Source organism: Mytilus californianus, unplaced genomic scaffold (assembly GCF_021869535.1).
Source record: "Mytilus californianus isolate M0D057914Y unplaced genomic scaffold, xbMytCali1.0.p SCAF_20, whole genome shotgun sequence".
NCBI lineage: Eukaryota > Metazoa > Mollusca > Bivalvia > Mytilida > Mytilidae > Mytilus > Mytilus californianus.
Window position 1 is genome coordinate 11,602,420 of NW_026262669.1, and position 16,430 is coordinate 11,618,849.

The following is a 16,430-nucleotide window of genomic DNA, read 5'->3' on the forward strand; positions in this document are numbered from 1 at the left end:
AAATCTTATATAAAATAACAACAAGTTAGAGTGAAGCTATCAATGAAGTATTGTATAAAATCATGACAACTTACTGTACTGAATAATGAATTAAAAGTGGTTTATACGCCAATCAAATCAAATCATTCTATTGGTGTACAAATATTGGATAGTTACCAAGACTAACATAACAATATTTACAAACATACAACATTTAAATTTAAGCAACATTCATATTATATAAAAAGTAAAAAAATAAAAAAATAAAAAAAATACCGAACGCCAAAGGAAATTCAAAATGGAAAGACCTTTATAAAATGGCAAAATCATTTTTTTTACGCTCAAACAAATCTAAAGTCGGGACGAATGGAAAACAACATGTTCCTGACTTGGTACAGGCATGATTTCCTTATGTAGAAAATGGTGGATTAAACCTGTATCTCATAAGTGTCTCATAAGTATCTCATATATTTACTAGATATTTTGGAGAACGTGATACTTTTGCAAATTTGAAAGTAAAAGTACAATATTCTTAATGCAATTATTATAAGATATATAACATAACAAATATATAGGAAAAATTTAGAATAATTATAAATTTGCATTACATAATCAGTTTTTCTTGTCAGCCAATTAATGACAAGAGTCATCCAAACACTTACTGTTTATTACTTAAAGACAAAATGACATGTGAACCAAAAAGGGCTGTTTTGTGCCTTATTCTATTATTAGTCATTATGCCATGAAGCATTCATAATCACTAGTAAAATACAGCTTATATTCACAGTTCTCCCCCAAAACTAATTAAGACGGTAGCGGTTAATATCTGGAGATAAATACACTGGTTAAATGAAGACATCGTGATTAGTTCAACCTATTTCAAGTGTGAACTGGTTAAAGATTAGACAGTCCTTATCATTCATCAACATATTTCTGAGGATATGTCTGGTATGTATATCTTAAAGCTCCGACCATTCAACAACATATTTCAGAGGTTATGTCTGGTATGTATATCTTAAAGCTCCGACCATTCAACAACATATTTCAGAGGTTATGTCTGGTATGTATATCTTAAAGCACCGACCATTAAGCAACATATTTCAGAGGATATGTCTGTTATGTATATCTTAAAGCACCGACCATTCATCAACATATTTCAGAGGATGTGTCTGGAATGTATATCTTAAAGCTCCGACCATTCAACAACATATTTCAGAGGTTATGTCTGTTATGTATATCTTAAAGCACGTGACCGACCATTCATCAACATATTTCAGAGGATATGTCTGGAATGTATATCTTAAAACCTCCGACCATTCAACAACATATTTCAGAGGATATGTCTGGTATGTATATCTTAAAGCTCCGACCACTCAACAACATATTTCAGAGGTTATGTCTGTTATGTATATCTTAAATCACCGACCATTCATCAACATATTTCAGAGGATATGTCTGGTATGTATATCTTAAAGCTCCGACCATTCAACAACATATTTCAGAGGTTATGTCTGTTATGTATATCTTAAAGCTCCGACCATTCAACAACATATTTCAGAGGTTATATTTGTTATGTATATCTTAAAGCACCGACCATTCATCAACATATTTCAGAGGTTATGTCTGGTATGTATATCTTAAAGCTCCGACCATTTAACAACATATTTCAGAGGATATGTCTGTTATGTATATCTTAAAGCACCGACCATTCATCAACATATTTCAGAGGATATGTTTGGTATGTATATCTTAAAGCTCCGATCATTCAACAACATATTTCAAAGGTTATGTCTGGTATGTATATCTTAAAGCTCCGACCATTCATCATTTGTGTTGTGGGTCCGCCCCTAACCCCACCCCACTCCCACCTACAACTTTTTTTCGACGATAATAAGAAAAAATCGCTTCCATACACGGTGGGTCTCATTGGGTTGTAAGCGATCCGGGATTGGCCGATGTTTTGTAATCGTGACACGTGAAAGTCAAATTATTTTTGCGTGAAAACGGGAAACGTGATATTACAAGCGCTATTATTACAATGATAAGCGTGATACGTCATTCTGATAAAACAATCAGCGGGATCCGGGATCAGACCACCCCCCCCCCCCAAAAAAAAAAAGAGACCCCCTACAGGAACAATGTTGCTTTTTAAACTCAACGTTAAATTTAAATATTCCCTAAATTTACTTCCCTTCTGAAACATATATTTTGTTTCAAAATATTTAGGTGAGCCGTTTGGAGATTGAGTTCATATCGAATAACGAAACGGCCGCCAACTTCACACACCTGTATTTAGAATTCAAAAAGATATTTAAAACCCCCACGCCACTATAGAAGACGAATGGTAGGTACCAAAGTCACCATGATGATTGAATGATTGGTTGTTTATTTGTTGTTTGCATAGGGAACGTCCTTGTATAGTCATCAGTGATTTTTCCATGTATATTTTCCAAAGAAAAAGAGGTAAAATATCAAAAATACCGAACTCCAAGGGAAATTCAAAACGGAAAGTCCTTTATAAAATATCAATAAAAAGCTCGAACACATCTAACGAATGAAAAAACTGACTTGGTACATTTCCTTATGTAGAAACTGATGGATTAAACCTGGTTTTATAGCTAGCTAAACCTCTCATTTGTATGACAGTCGCATACAAAATTTTACACACATTAAAGGAAAGAGCAAGGGATCTCGAGTAGATTATTCAATACATAATCCAAATGTAAAAGATTTGAATTCTGCCATTTTTCGTATTAATGAATTTGTAAGATTCTGAACGACATGAGAAGTTCCTTATTGACCAGTAAAATATATAACATTAGCGACGAACAAACATAAAGACAAGAGTAAATCTAGCCTCATGTAGTTCCAGTAAAATATAACAATAGCGACGAAAAAATATAAAAACAAGAGTAAATCTAGCCTCATGCAGTTCCAGTAAAATATAACAATAGCGACGAAAAAATATAAAAACAAGAGTAAATCTAGCCTCAGTAGCAGTAAAATATATAACAATAGTGACGAACAAATATAAAGACAAGAGTAAATCTAGCCTCATGTAGTTCCAGTAAAACATATAACAATAGCCACGAACAAATATAAAAACAAGAGTAAATCTAGCCTCATGTAGTTCCAGTAAAACATATAACAATAGCCACGAAAAAATATGAAGACAATAGTAAATCTAGCCTCATGTAGTTCCAGTAAAATAAAACAATAGCGACGAAAAAATATAAAAACAAGAGTAAATCTTGCCTCAGTAGCAGTAAAATATATAACAATAGTGACGAACAAATATAAAAACAATAGTAAATCTAGCCTCACGCAGTTCCAGTAAAACATATAACAATAGCCACGAACAAATATAAAAACAATAGTAAATCTAGCCTCATGCAGTTCCAGTAAAACATATAACAATAGCCACGAACAAATATAAAAACAATAGTAAATCTAGCCTCAGTACCTGTGAATTTCAAATAAAAATACATGTATTTGTCTATTGATTGAAATTATAGCTTGATCTCTCGATAGCTTGTTCTTATTTTGTATTTCTGTTTTTTTTCCACTTTTATCAATAAATAAAATTCTACTAGTAAATCATTTTACATTGATTTTTTTAGGAAAAGCATTATTTTCTCTTGTTACTCTCAACCTGGTTCTCTCTGCAGCTGGTGAGTATTTCATAAATCATTATTATCTTACCTCCTATACATTTCTAGGAATATGATTGGTTAATTAAAAGCAACCGCGTGGAGACCGTGTATATTCCATATTGGGTTAGTTGGCGGGACTTATTTCAACACACGGTTCGTAGTGGTGCTACATCTCTTTATAAAAACAACACGGTGTTGAGCAAAAATCTTAAAGTTTTCAACAGATGAAGGTATTGATGATGAACGATTGAAATAAATTCATAAAACACATTTAAAGCTAACAAGTTATTATTGTTGGCATTTGTTTTTGTATACACCAATGCAAGTAGGTTCTTAATACTAACGGTATTGAAGACTCGATCACTTTGATAGGCGACTAGTCTAAATACCACATGTTAGGATAGTCGGTAAGATAAATTCGTTCCATAGTGTGCTAGTGACATAATACACTAATTGCTTCGCTCTCCCCCTATATGGACATTACCGATCCCATATATATCGTATCAGGTCACTAGCACACTATATGTAACTAATAATAGCTATATTAAACAATTAGTCATGTTGTAGCGGCAGTTGCCGCACCAACAAATCACGCACTAAAATATATTTTTGTTACAGTGTACTTGTAATTATTTAATAATGAAAAATGTTATCTAAAATACAAAAGGGGGTATGAATTTAAGCACTTCGATTTCAATAGTATGCATCAGTTATAACATTGAAAAAAAAGAGGCAAATGATAACAAAAGGAACCCCCCCCCCCCAAAAAAAAAAAAAAAAAAAAAAAAAATGCCTCAAAAGAGACTGACAAATTCATGGCCTATACAAATAACGATACATATAGATTCCATCACCGCAACTAGTGTATTACGATATTTCTCCACTCGAGACAGTTACATTTTAATATTCATAGCGCGAGGCTTGCCGAGCTTTTTAAATAATTAAAATTTAACTGTTGAGAAATATTTTTCTCACACCGCTCAAGAAATATGAAAAAAGCACAAAAAACAGAAAAAAACTTTAAATATATAGTTATAACGGACATGGCATGCTTAGATACCTAGTTACTAAATATGACGTAAATGACATGCTGATATACATAGTTACAACATATGACAGAAATGACATGGTGATATACCTAGTTACAACATATGACGTAAATGATATGGTGATATACCTAGTTACAACATATGACGGCATGACATGCTAATGTAATATTCATTGGTCGCTAAGGTAACAAATAAGTAGAATCTTATTGTAGCAATGCATGTTTTACGCCTGAGAAAGCGTCATATAGATTTAGACGTTTGGCGGGAAAGTTAGTGACCGGGTCGAAGGTTTTAGGGGTGTTCGTAAGGGATTCTCTATGTTCCGTTAGGGGAACATTTAGATAACACCCCTATCAAGAAACTAATGTATTCGACCACGGGTATATAAGTGAATGAGAAACGTAGCTCGAGCTGTCAATGAACTGTCAATGTTCATTAATCAACAGAGTGTACGGCGGTAATATTAAGTGCTAGTGGAGCTATGATATTCGGAGGACACTTTGTACTGGGTACAAAGTGAACGTACAAGTTGATCGGATTGACGGAGCAGACTGTTCCACTCGGAGGACAGGCTGTAACAGCCCGCACTGTCTGGTAGTGACAGACTGTCCCACTCGAAGGACAAGTTGTACCAGCCAGCACTGTCTGGTAGTGACAGACTGTCCCACTCGGAGGACAGGCTGTACCAGCCGTACTGTCTTATAGTGACAGACCATCCTATCTGGAGGACAGGCTGTTAAATTGTATTATATTTGTATATATAAAATTGTTCATGGTTACTTTATACCGACAAAGATTCAGTGTGTATATTTTAGTTCATTGTGCATAAAATAGTTAGATAGATACATAGTTTAGTTTTGCCGTATTGTTTATTGACAACTTGTATCCAAGTATTTACTGGAACGAATCGTTTGAGACATAAACGCCTTACTGGTTACACGTTACACTAAGATACCTAGTTACAACATATGACGGAAATGACATGCTTATATAGCTAGTTACATTTTTTGACGGACATTACATGCTGAGATACCTAGTTACAACATATGACGGATATGACATGCTGATATAGCTAGTTACAACATATGACGGACATGGTATGCCGATATACCTAGTTACAACATATGACGGACATGGTATGCTGATATACCTAGTTACAACATTGGACGGAAATATCATGCTAATATACCTAGTTACAATATATTACGCACATGGTATGCTGAGATACCTAGTTACAACATATGACGGCCATGACATGATAATATACCTAAGTACAACATTTGACGGACATTACATGCAGAGATAACTAGTTACAACATATGACGGAAATGACATGCTGATATAAATAGTACACCATATGACGGACATGGTGTGCTCAGATACCTAGTTACAACATATGACGGCCATGACATGATAAAATACCTAGTTACAACATATGACGACCATGGGGACATGCTTAGATACCTAGTTACAACATATGACGGCCATGGCATGATAAGATACACAGTTACAACAAATAAAGAAAATGACATGCTAATATACCTAGTTACAACATATGACGGAAATGAAATGCTAATATACCTAGTTACAACATATGACGGCCTTTGAGACATGCTCAGATACCTAGTTACGACATAATGGAAATGACATGCTAATATACCTATTTACAACATTTGACGGACATTACATACTAAGATACCTAGTTACAATATATAACGGAAATGACATGCTGATATACATAGTACATGTACACCATATGACGGACATGGTGTGCTTAGATACCTAGTTACAAGGTATGACGGCCATGAAATGCTAAGATACTTAGTTACAACATATGACGTACATGACATGCTAATATACCTAGTTACAACATATGACGACCATGGGGACAGGCTAAGATACCTAGTTGCAACATATGACGGAAAGGACATGCTGATATACATAGTTACAACATTTGATGGACAAGGCATGCTAAAATACCTAGTTAACACATATATTAAGAAGAAGATGTGATATGATTGCCAATGAGACAACTCTACACATACGGAATGTGGCGGGGTTAAACATGTTAGCGGGATCCTAATCCTCCCCTAACCTGGGACAGTGGTGTAACAGTACAACATAAGAACGAACTATAAATATCAGTTGAAAAAGGCTTAACTCATCAGATGGATACAAATAGAAATACATATAAGAAGCACACAGAGTGGACGTGGATGGGTACTTGTACATCCCAACAACAAAAATACACCAAGTACAGATCTGATAGTACTCGCAGTTACTGACAGCTAGTTCAAAGCCAATAACAACTAATAAAAAAAATCATGCATCTAAGACTAAATATGACGGCCATGACATGCTTAAAACCTAGATACAACATATATCGGCCATGGTATGCTCAGATACCTAGTTACAACAAATGACGGTCATGGTATGCTCAGATATCTAGTTACAACATATATAGGCCATGGTATGCTCAGAGACCTAGTTACAACAAATGACGGTCATGCAATGCTGAGATTTTTGAATACAACATATATAGGCCATGGTATGCTGAGATACCTAGTTACAACAAATGACGGTCATGCAATGCTGAGATACCTAGATACAACATATGACGGCTTGACACCCTAAAATACATAGTTACAAAATATGACGGAAATGACATGCTAATATACCTAGTTACAACATTTGACGGACATTACATGCAGAGATACCTAGTTACAACACATGACGGAAATGACATACTGAGATACATAGTTACAACATATGAAGAACATGCTTTGCTGATATAAATAGTTACAACATTTGACGGCCATGACATGCTTAAAACCTAGTTACAACATATATCGGCCATGGTATGCTCAGATACAAAGTTACAACGAATGACGGTCATGCAATGATGAGATTTGTAGATACAAGTTTTGACGGACATTACATGCTGAGATACCTAGTTACAACATATGATGGAAATGAAATGCTTAGATACCGAGTTACAACATATGACGGGCATTACATGTTGATATACATAGTACCCGACAATGACGGACATGGTGTGCTCAGATACCTAGTTACAATATATGACGACCATGGGGACATGCTTAGATACCTAGTTACAATATATGACGACCATGGGGACATGCTTAGATACCTAGTTACAACATATGACGACCATGACATTCTGAGATACCTAGTTACAACATATGACGACCATGGGGACATGCTAAGATACCTTGTTACAACATATGACGACCATGACATTCTGAGATACCTAGTTACAACATATGACGACCATGGGGACATGCTAAGATACCTAGTTATTTTATTTTTGAATTTGCCAACATCAGGAACGTTGAGACGCTTCGATGCCAAATTATACTATACGAATGAACCAACAGCAAATACGTTGACATGCTAATATACATATATCAATGACCAACATCAGGGACTTTCATATGCTAAGATACATAGTAACTATATATGAATGAAACAAAAACTTGGACGTCCACATGATAGATACCTAATTACTATGAATAAACGTACCATCACCAGGGAAGATCATATATATATAAAAAGTCAAATATCAAGGACGTTCATATGCTTAGATACATAGTAACAATACATGACAGAATTAACATCAGGGACGCCGACACGTTAAGATTCATAGTAACAGTAGAGGACTGAACAAACATCAGGGACGTTGACGCGCTAAGATTCATAGTAACAATATAGGATTGAACCAACATCAGGGGGGTCGACACGTTAAGATTCATAGTAAAAATATAGGAATGAACTAACATCAGGGACGCTGACACGTTAAGATTCATAGAATAAAGGACTGAACCAACATCAGGGACGCTGACACGCTAAGATTCATAGTAACAATATAGGACTGAACGAACATCAGGAACGCTGACACGCTAAGATACATAGTAACAATTTATGACTGAATTAACACCAGGGGGCGCTGACACGCTAAGATACATAGTATCAATATAGGACTGAACCAACGTTAACATTAGGGACGCTGGCACTCTAAGATACATAGTAACAGTATATGACTAATTAACACCAGGGGGCGCTGACACGCTAAGATACATAGTAACAATATAGGACTGAACCAAAGTTAAAACCAGGGACGTTGACACGCTAAGATACATAATAACAACAGAGGACTAAATCAACATCAGGGACGTTGACACGCTAAGATGCATAATAACAACAGAGGACTAAATCAACACCAGGGACGTTGACACGCTAAGATACAAAATAACAATAGAGGACTGAATCAACGTTAACATCAGGGACGTTGACACGCTAAGATACATAGTAACAATATAGGACTGAACCAACGTTAACATCAGGGACGTTGACACGCTAAGATACATAATAACAATAGAGGACTGAATCAACGTTAAAATCAGGGACGTTGACACGCTAAGATACATAATAACAATATAGGACTGAACCAACGTTAACATCAGGGACGTTGACACGCTAAGATTCACAATAACAATATAGGATTGAACCTACATCAGGGGCGTCGACACGTTAAGATTCATAGTAAAAATATAGAAATGAACTAACATCAGGGACGCTGATACGCTAAGATTCATAGTAACAATATAGGACTGAACGAACATCAGGAACGCTGACACGCTAAGATACATAGTAACAATATATGACTGAATTAACACCAGGGGGCGCTGACACGCTAAGATACATAGTAACAATATATGACTGAACCAACGTTAACATCAGGGACGCTGGCACTCTAAGATACATAGTAACAGTATATGACTAATTAACACCAGGGGGCGCTGACACGCTAAGATACATAGTAACAATATAGGACTGAACCAACGTTAACACCAGGGACGTTGACACGCTAAGATACATAATAACAACAGAGGACTAAATCAACATCAGGGACGTTGACACGCTAAGATGCATAATAACAACAGAGGACTAAATCAACACCAGGGACGTTGACACGCTAAGATACATAATAACAATAGAGGACTGAATCAACGTTAACATCAGGGACGTTGACACGCTAAGATATATAGTAACAATATAGGACTGAACCAACGTTAACATCAGGGACGTTGACACGCTAAGATACATAATAACAACAGAGGACTAAATCAACACCAGGGACGTTGACACGCTAAGATACATAATAACAATATAGGACTGAACCAACGTTAACATCAGGGACGTTGACACGCTAAGATACATAGTAACAATATAGGACTGAACCAACATCAGGGACGTTGACACACTAAGATACATAGTAACAATATAGGATTGAACTAACATCAGAGACGCTGATACGCTAAGATTCATAGTAACAATATAGGACTGAACCATCATCATATATGAATGAACCAAAAACTTGGACGTCCACATGATAGATACCTACTTACAATAAATGAACGTACCATCAACAGAAAATTCATATGATCAGACTTGATGCAATATACGAATGAATAAGTATTTATCTAGGGTCAAGTGTTAGTGGATAGATTCCAAATTAGTAGATTTTTCATATTTACTCTGTTTTAGCTGTAAACGTGAGATGCTTTAAATGTTCTGGGGTGCCTAAAATGGAGGATTGTAGTCATACTGTAACATGTGGAGAACACGAGGTATTTGTATTTATATTGGTGAATTCTTTCAAATAGAGAGATACAAGAAACCGAATCTAATTTGATGCATCAAACGTAAAAGACAATTAAAAAAAAAATAGATAAAAAAAGACAGACAAAACCAAAGATATCGCACGATTGAGCAACAATTACACCGCTAAATATATCATTGAGCAACAATTACACCGCGAAATATATCATCAACAATTACACCGCGAAATATATCATTGAGCAACAATTACACCGCGAAATAAATCTTTGAGCAACAATAACACCGCGAAATATATCATTGAGCAACAATGACACCGCGAAATATATCACTGAGCAACAATTACACCGCGAAATATATCATCGAGCAACAATTACACCGCGAAATATATCATTGAGCAACAATTACACCGCAAAATATATCATTCACTGTCGATTCCCACGATTGAGCAACAAAAACACCGCGAAATATATCATTGAGCAACAATTACACCGCAAAATAAATCATTGATCAACAATTACACCGCGAAATATATCATTGAGCAACAATTACACCGCGAAATATATCATTGAGAAACAATTACACCGCGAAATATATTATCAACAATTAAACCGCGAAATATATCATTGAGCAACAATTACACCGCAAAATATATCATTGAGCAACAATTACACCGCGAAATATATCATTGAGCAACAATTACACCGCGAAATATATCATTGAGCAACAATTACACCGCGAAATATATCATTCACTGTCGATTCCCACGATTGAGCAACAATTACACCGCGAAATATATCATTGAGCAACAATTACACCCGAAATATATCATTGAGCAACAATTACACTGCGAAATATATCATTGAGCAACAATTACACCGCGAAATATATCATTGAGCAACAATATACCGCGAAATATATCATTGAGCAACAATTACACCGCGAAATATATCGTCAACCATTACAACGCGAAATATATCATTGAGCAACAATTACACTGCGAAATATATCATTGAGCAACAATTACACCGCGAAATATATCATTCACTGTCGATTCCCACGAGTGAGCAACAATAACACCGCGAAATATATCATTGAGCAACAATTACACCGCGAAATATATCATTGAGCAACAATTACACCGCGAAATAAATCATTGAGCAACAATTACACTGCGAAATATATCATTGAGCAACAATTACACCGCGAAATATATCATTGAGCAACAATTACACCGCGAAATATATCATTGAGCAACAATTACACCTCGAAACATATCATTCACTGTCGATAAGGGTTGAGAATGAAAACGGGGACTGCGTCAAAGAGACAACAACCCGACAAAATACCAGAAAACAGCCCAAGGCCACCGACAGTTCTTCAACGCAGCGAGCAAATTCCACACAAGGAGGCGGGCTACAGCTTGCCCCTTAACAAATAGTTCAGCAAAATGGACGCCACACTAAACCCCCCACTTCCCCCCCCCCTTCCCCCCCAAAAAAAAACCCCAAAAGAATCAAAATGATTAAAAACAAGCAAACCATAGAGGTTACTGACTTTGTAAATACGCAAACATATCGATTCAAATGTGTCTGTCTGTCTGTCCGTCCGTACAGTCAGTCTGTAGTGGAGAATTAAAACTCATATGGCGTGTAATGAAGAGGTGGAATATACCTAGTGAAGATTCAAAACTCATCATTCGTGTAATAAAGAGGTTGAATATACCAAGTGGAAAATGAAAACTCATAAGTCGTGTAATAAAGAGGTGGAATAAACCAAGTGGAGAATGAAAACTCATAAGTCGTGTAATAAAGAGGTGGAATTTACCAAGTGAAAAATGAAAACTCATAAGTCGTGTAATAAAGGGGTTGTATATACCATGTGGGTAATCAAAACTCATCAGTCGTGTAATAAAGAGGTGGAATATACCAAGTGGAGAATCAGAACTCATAAGTCGTGTAATAAAGAGGTTGTATATACCAAGTGGGGAATCAAAACTCATAAGTCGTGTAATAAAGAGGTGGAATTTACCAAGTGGAAAATGAAAACTCATAAGTCGTGTAATAAAGAGGTTGTATATACCAAGTGGGGAATCAAAACTCATCATTCGTGTAATAAAGAGGTGGAATATACCAAGTGGGGAATCAGAACTCATAAGTCGTGTAATAGAGAGGTTGTATATACCAAGTGGAGAATCAAAACTCATCAGTCGTGTAATATAAAGGTGGAATATACCAAGTGGAGAGTCAGAACTCATAAGTCGTGTAATAGAGAGGTTGTATATACCAAGTGGAGAATCAAAACTCATCAGTCGTGTAATATAAAGGTGGAATATACCAAGTGGAGAGTCAGAACTCATAAGTCGTGTAATAGAGAGGTTGTATATACCAAGTGGAGAATCAAAACTCATCAGTCGTGTAATAAAGAGGTGTAATATACAAAGTGGAGAATCAGGACTCATCAGTCGTGTAATAAAGAGGTTGTATATACCAAGTGGAGAATCAAAACTCTTAAGTCGTGTAATAAAGAGGTGGAATATACCAAGTGGAGAATCAAAACTCATAAGTCATGTAATAAAGAGGTGGAATAAACTAAGTAATGAATCAAAACTCATAAGTCGTGTAATGAAGAGGTGGAATATACCAAGTAGAAAATCAGGACTCATATGTCGTGTAATAAAGAGGTGGAATAAACAAAGTAATGAATCAAAACTCATAAGTCGTGTAATTAAGAGGTGGAATAAACTAAGTAATGAATCAAAATTCATAAGTCGTGTAATGAAGAGGTGGAATATACCAAGTAGAAAATCAGGACTCATAAGTCGTGTAATAAAGAGGTGGAATAAACAAAGTAATAAATCAAAACTCATAAGTCGTGCAATTAAGAGGTGGAATAAACCAAGTAATGAATCAAAATTCATAAGTCGTGTAATGAAGAGGTGGAATATACCAAGTAGAAATTCAGGACTCATAAGTCGTGTAATAAAGAGGTGGAATAAACTAAGTAATGAATCAAAACTCATAAGTCGTGTAATAAAGAGGTGGAATTTACCAAGTGGAAAATGAAAACTCATAAGTCGTGTAATAAAGAGGTTGTATATACCAAGTGGGGAATCAAAACTCATCATTCGTGCAATAAAGAGGTGGAATATACCAAGTGGGGAATCAGAACTCATAAGTCGTGTAATAGAGAGGTTGTATATACCAAGTGGAGAATTAAAACTCATCAGTCGTGTAATATAAAGGTGGAATATACCAAGTGGAGAATCAGAACTCATAAGTCGTGTAATAAAGAGGTGGAATATACCAAGTGGAGAATCAAAACTCATCAGTCGTGTAATAAAGAGGTGTAATATACAAATTGGAGAATCAAAACTCATAAGTCGTGTAATAAAGAGGTGGAATATACCAAGTGGAGAATCAGGACTCATAAGTCGTGTAATAAAGAGGTGGAATATACCAAGTGGAGAATCAGGACTCATCAGTCGTGTAATAAAGAGGTGGAATATACAAAGTGGAGAATCAAAACTCATAAGTCGTGTAATAAAGAGGTGGAATATACCAAGTGGAGAATCAAAACTCATAAGTCGTGTAATAAAGAGGTGGAATATACCAAGTGGAGAATCAGGACTCATAAGTCGTGTAATAAAGAGGTGGAATATACCAAGTGGAGAATCAGGACTCATAAGACAATCTACAAAGCACTCCATACATTTGGTGCTCCGGACGGATAAACATATCTTGCTTCAGAAATGGCACTTGTCGAGTTGCTAATGGTAAAGTGGAGAATCAGGACTCATAAGTCGTGTAATAATGAGGTGGAATATACCAAGTGGAGAATCAAACTCATAGGTCGTGTAATATAGAGGTGGAATATAACCAAGTCGTCATTCAAAACTCACAAGTCGTGTAACAAGGAGGTGGAATAAACCAAGAGGAGAATCAGAACTCATAAATCGTGTTATAAAGAGGTGGAATGAACCAAGTGGGGAATTAAAACTCATTAGTCGTGTAATAAAGAGGAGAGATATAATAAATGGAGAATCAAAACTCATAAGTCGTGTAATAAAGAGGTGGAATATACCAAGTAGAGAATCAGGACTTATAAGTCGTGTAATAAAGAGGTGGAGTAAACAAAGTAATGAATCAAAACTCATAAGTCGTGTAATAAAGAGGTGGAATAAACTAAGTAATGAATCAAAACTCATAAGTCGTGTAATGAAGAGGTGGAATATACCAAGTAGAAAATCAGGACTCATAAGTCGTGTAATAAAGAGGTGGAATAAACAAAGTAATGAATCAAAACTCATAAGTCGTGTAATTAAGAGGTGGAATAAACTAAGTAATGAATCAAAATTCATAAGTCGTGTAATGAAGAGGTGGAATATACAAGTAGAAAATCAGGACTCATAAGTCGTGTAATAAAGAGGTGGAATAACCTAAGTAATGAATCAAAACTCATAAGTCGTGTAATAAAGAGGTGCAATAAACTAAGTAATGAATCAAAACTCATAAGTCCTGTAATAAAGAGGTTGTATATACCAAGTGGAGAATCAAAACTCTTAAGTCGTGTAATAAAGAGGTGGAATATACCAAGTGGAGAATCAAAACTCATCAGTCGTGTAATAAAGAGGACGAATATACAAAGTGGAGAATCAAGGCTGATAAGTCATGTAATAAAGAGGTGGAATATACCAAGTGGAGAATCAAAACTCATCAGTCGTGTAACAAAGAGGACGAATATACCAAGTGGAGAATCAAAACTCATCAGTCGTGTAATAAAGAGGTGGAATAAACCAAGTAGAAAATCAGAACTCATAAGTCGTGTAATAAAGAGATGGACTATACCTAGTGGAGAACCAAAACTCATAAATCGTGTAGTAAAGTGAGGTGGAATATACAAATTGGAGAATCAAAACTTATAAGTCGTGTAATAAAGAGGTGGAATATATCAAGTGGAGAATCAAAACTCATAAGTCGTGTAATAAAGAGGTGGAATATACAAAGTGCAGAATCCAAAATCATAGGTCACGAATAAAGAGGTGGAATATACCAAGTAGAGAATCAAACTCATAGGTCGTGTAATAAAGAGGTGGAATTAACCAAGTGGAGAATCAAAACTCATAAGTCGTGTAATAAAGAGGTGGAATAAACAAAGTGGAGAATCAGAACTCATCAGTCGTGTAACAAAGAGGACGAATATAACCAAGTGGAGAATCAAAACTCATCAGTCGTGTAACAAAGAGGACGAATATACCAAGTGGAGAATCAAAACTCATCAGTCGTGTAATAAAGAGGTGGAATAAACCAAGTGTAGAATTAAAACTCATAAGGAGTGTAATAAAGAGGTGAGATATACCAAGTGGAGAATCAAAACTCATAAGTCGTGTAATAAAGAGGTGGAATATACAAAGTGGAGAATCAGGGCTCATAAGTCGTGTAACAAAGAGGACGAATATACCAAGTGGAGAATGAAAACTCATCAGTCGTGTAACAAAGAGGACGAATATACAAAGTGGAGAATGAAAACTCATAAGTCGTGTAATAAAGAGGTGGAATATACAAAGTGGAGAATCAAAACTCATCAGTCGTGAAACAAAGAGGACGAATATAACAAGTGGAGAATCAAAACTCATCAGTCGTGTAACAAAGAGTACGAATATACCAAGTGGAGAATCAAAACTCACCAGTCGTGTAATAAAGAGGTGAAATAAACCAAGTGGAAAATCAGAACTCATAAGTCGTGTAATAAAGAGATGGACTATACCTAGTGGGGAACCAAAACTCATAAATCGTGTAGTAAAGTGAGGTGGAATATACAAATTGGAGAATCAAAACTTATAAGTCGTTTAATAAAAAGGTGGAATATATCAAGTGGAGAATCAAAACTCATAAGTCGTGTAATGAAGAGGTGGAATATACCAAGTAAAGAATCAGGACTCATAAGTCGTGTAATAAAGAGGTGGAATATACCAAGTGGAGAATCAAAACTCATTAGTCGTGTAAAAAAGAGGTGGAATATACAAAGTGGAGAATCAAAAATCATAAGTCGTGTAATAAAGAGGTGGAATATACCAAGTGGAGAATCAAAACTCATAAGTCGTGTAATA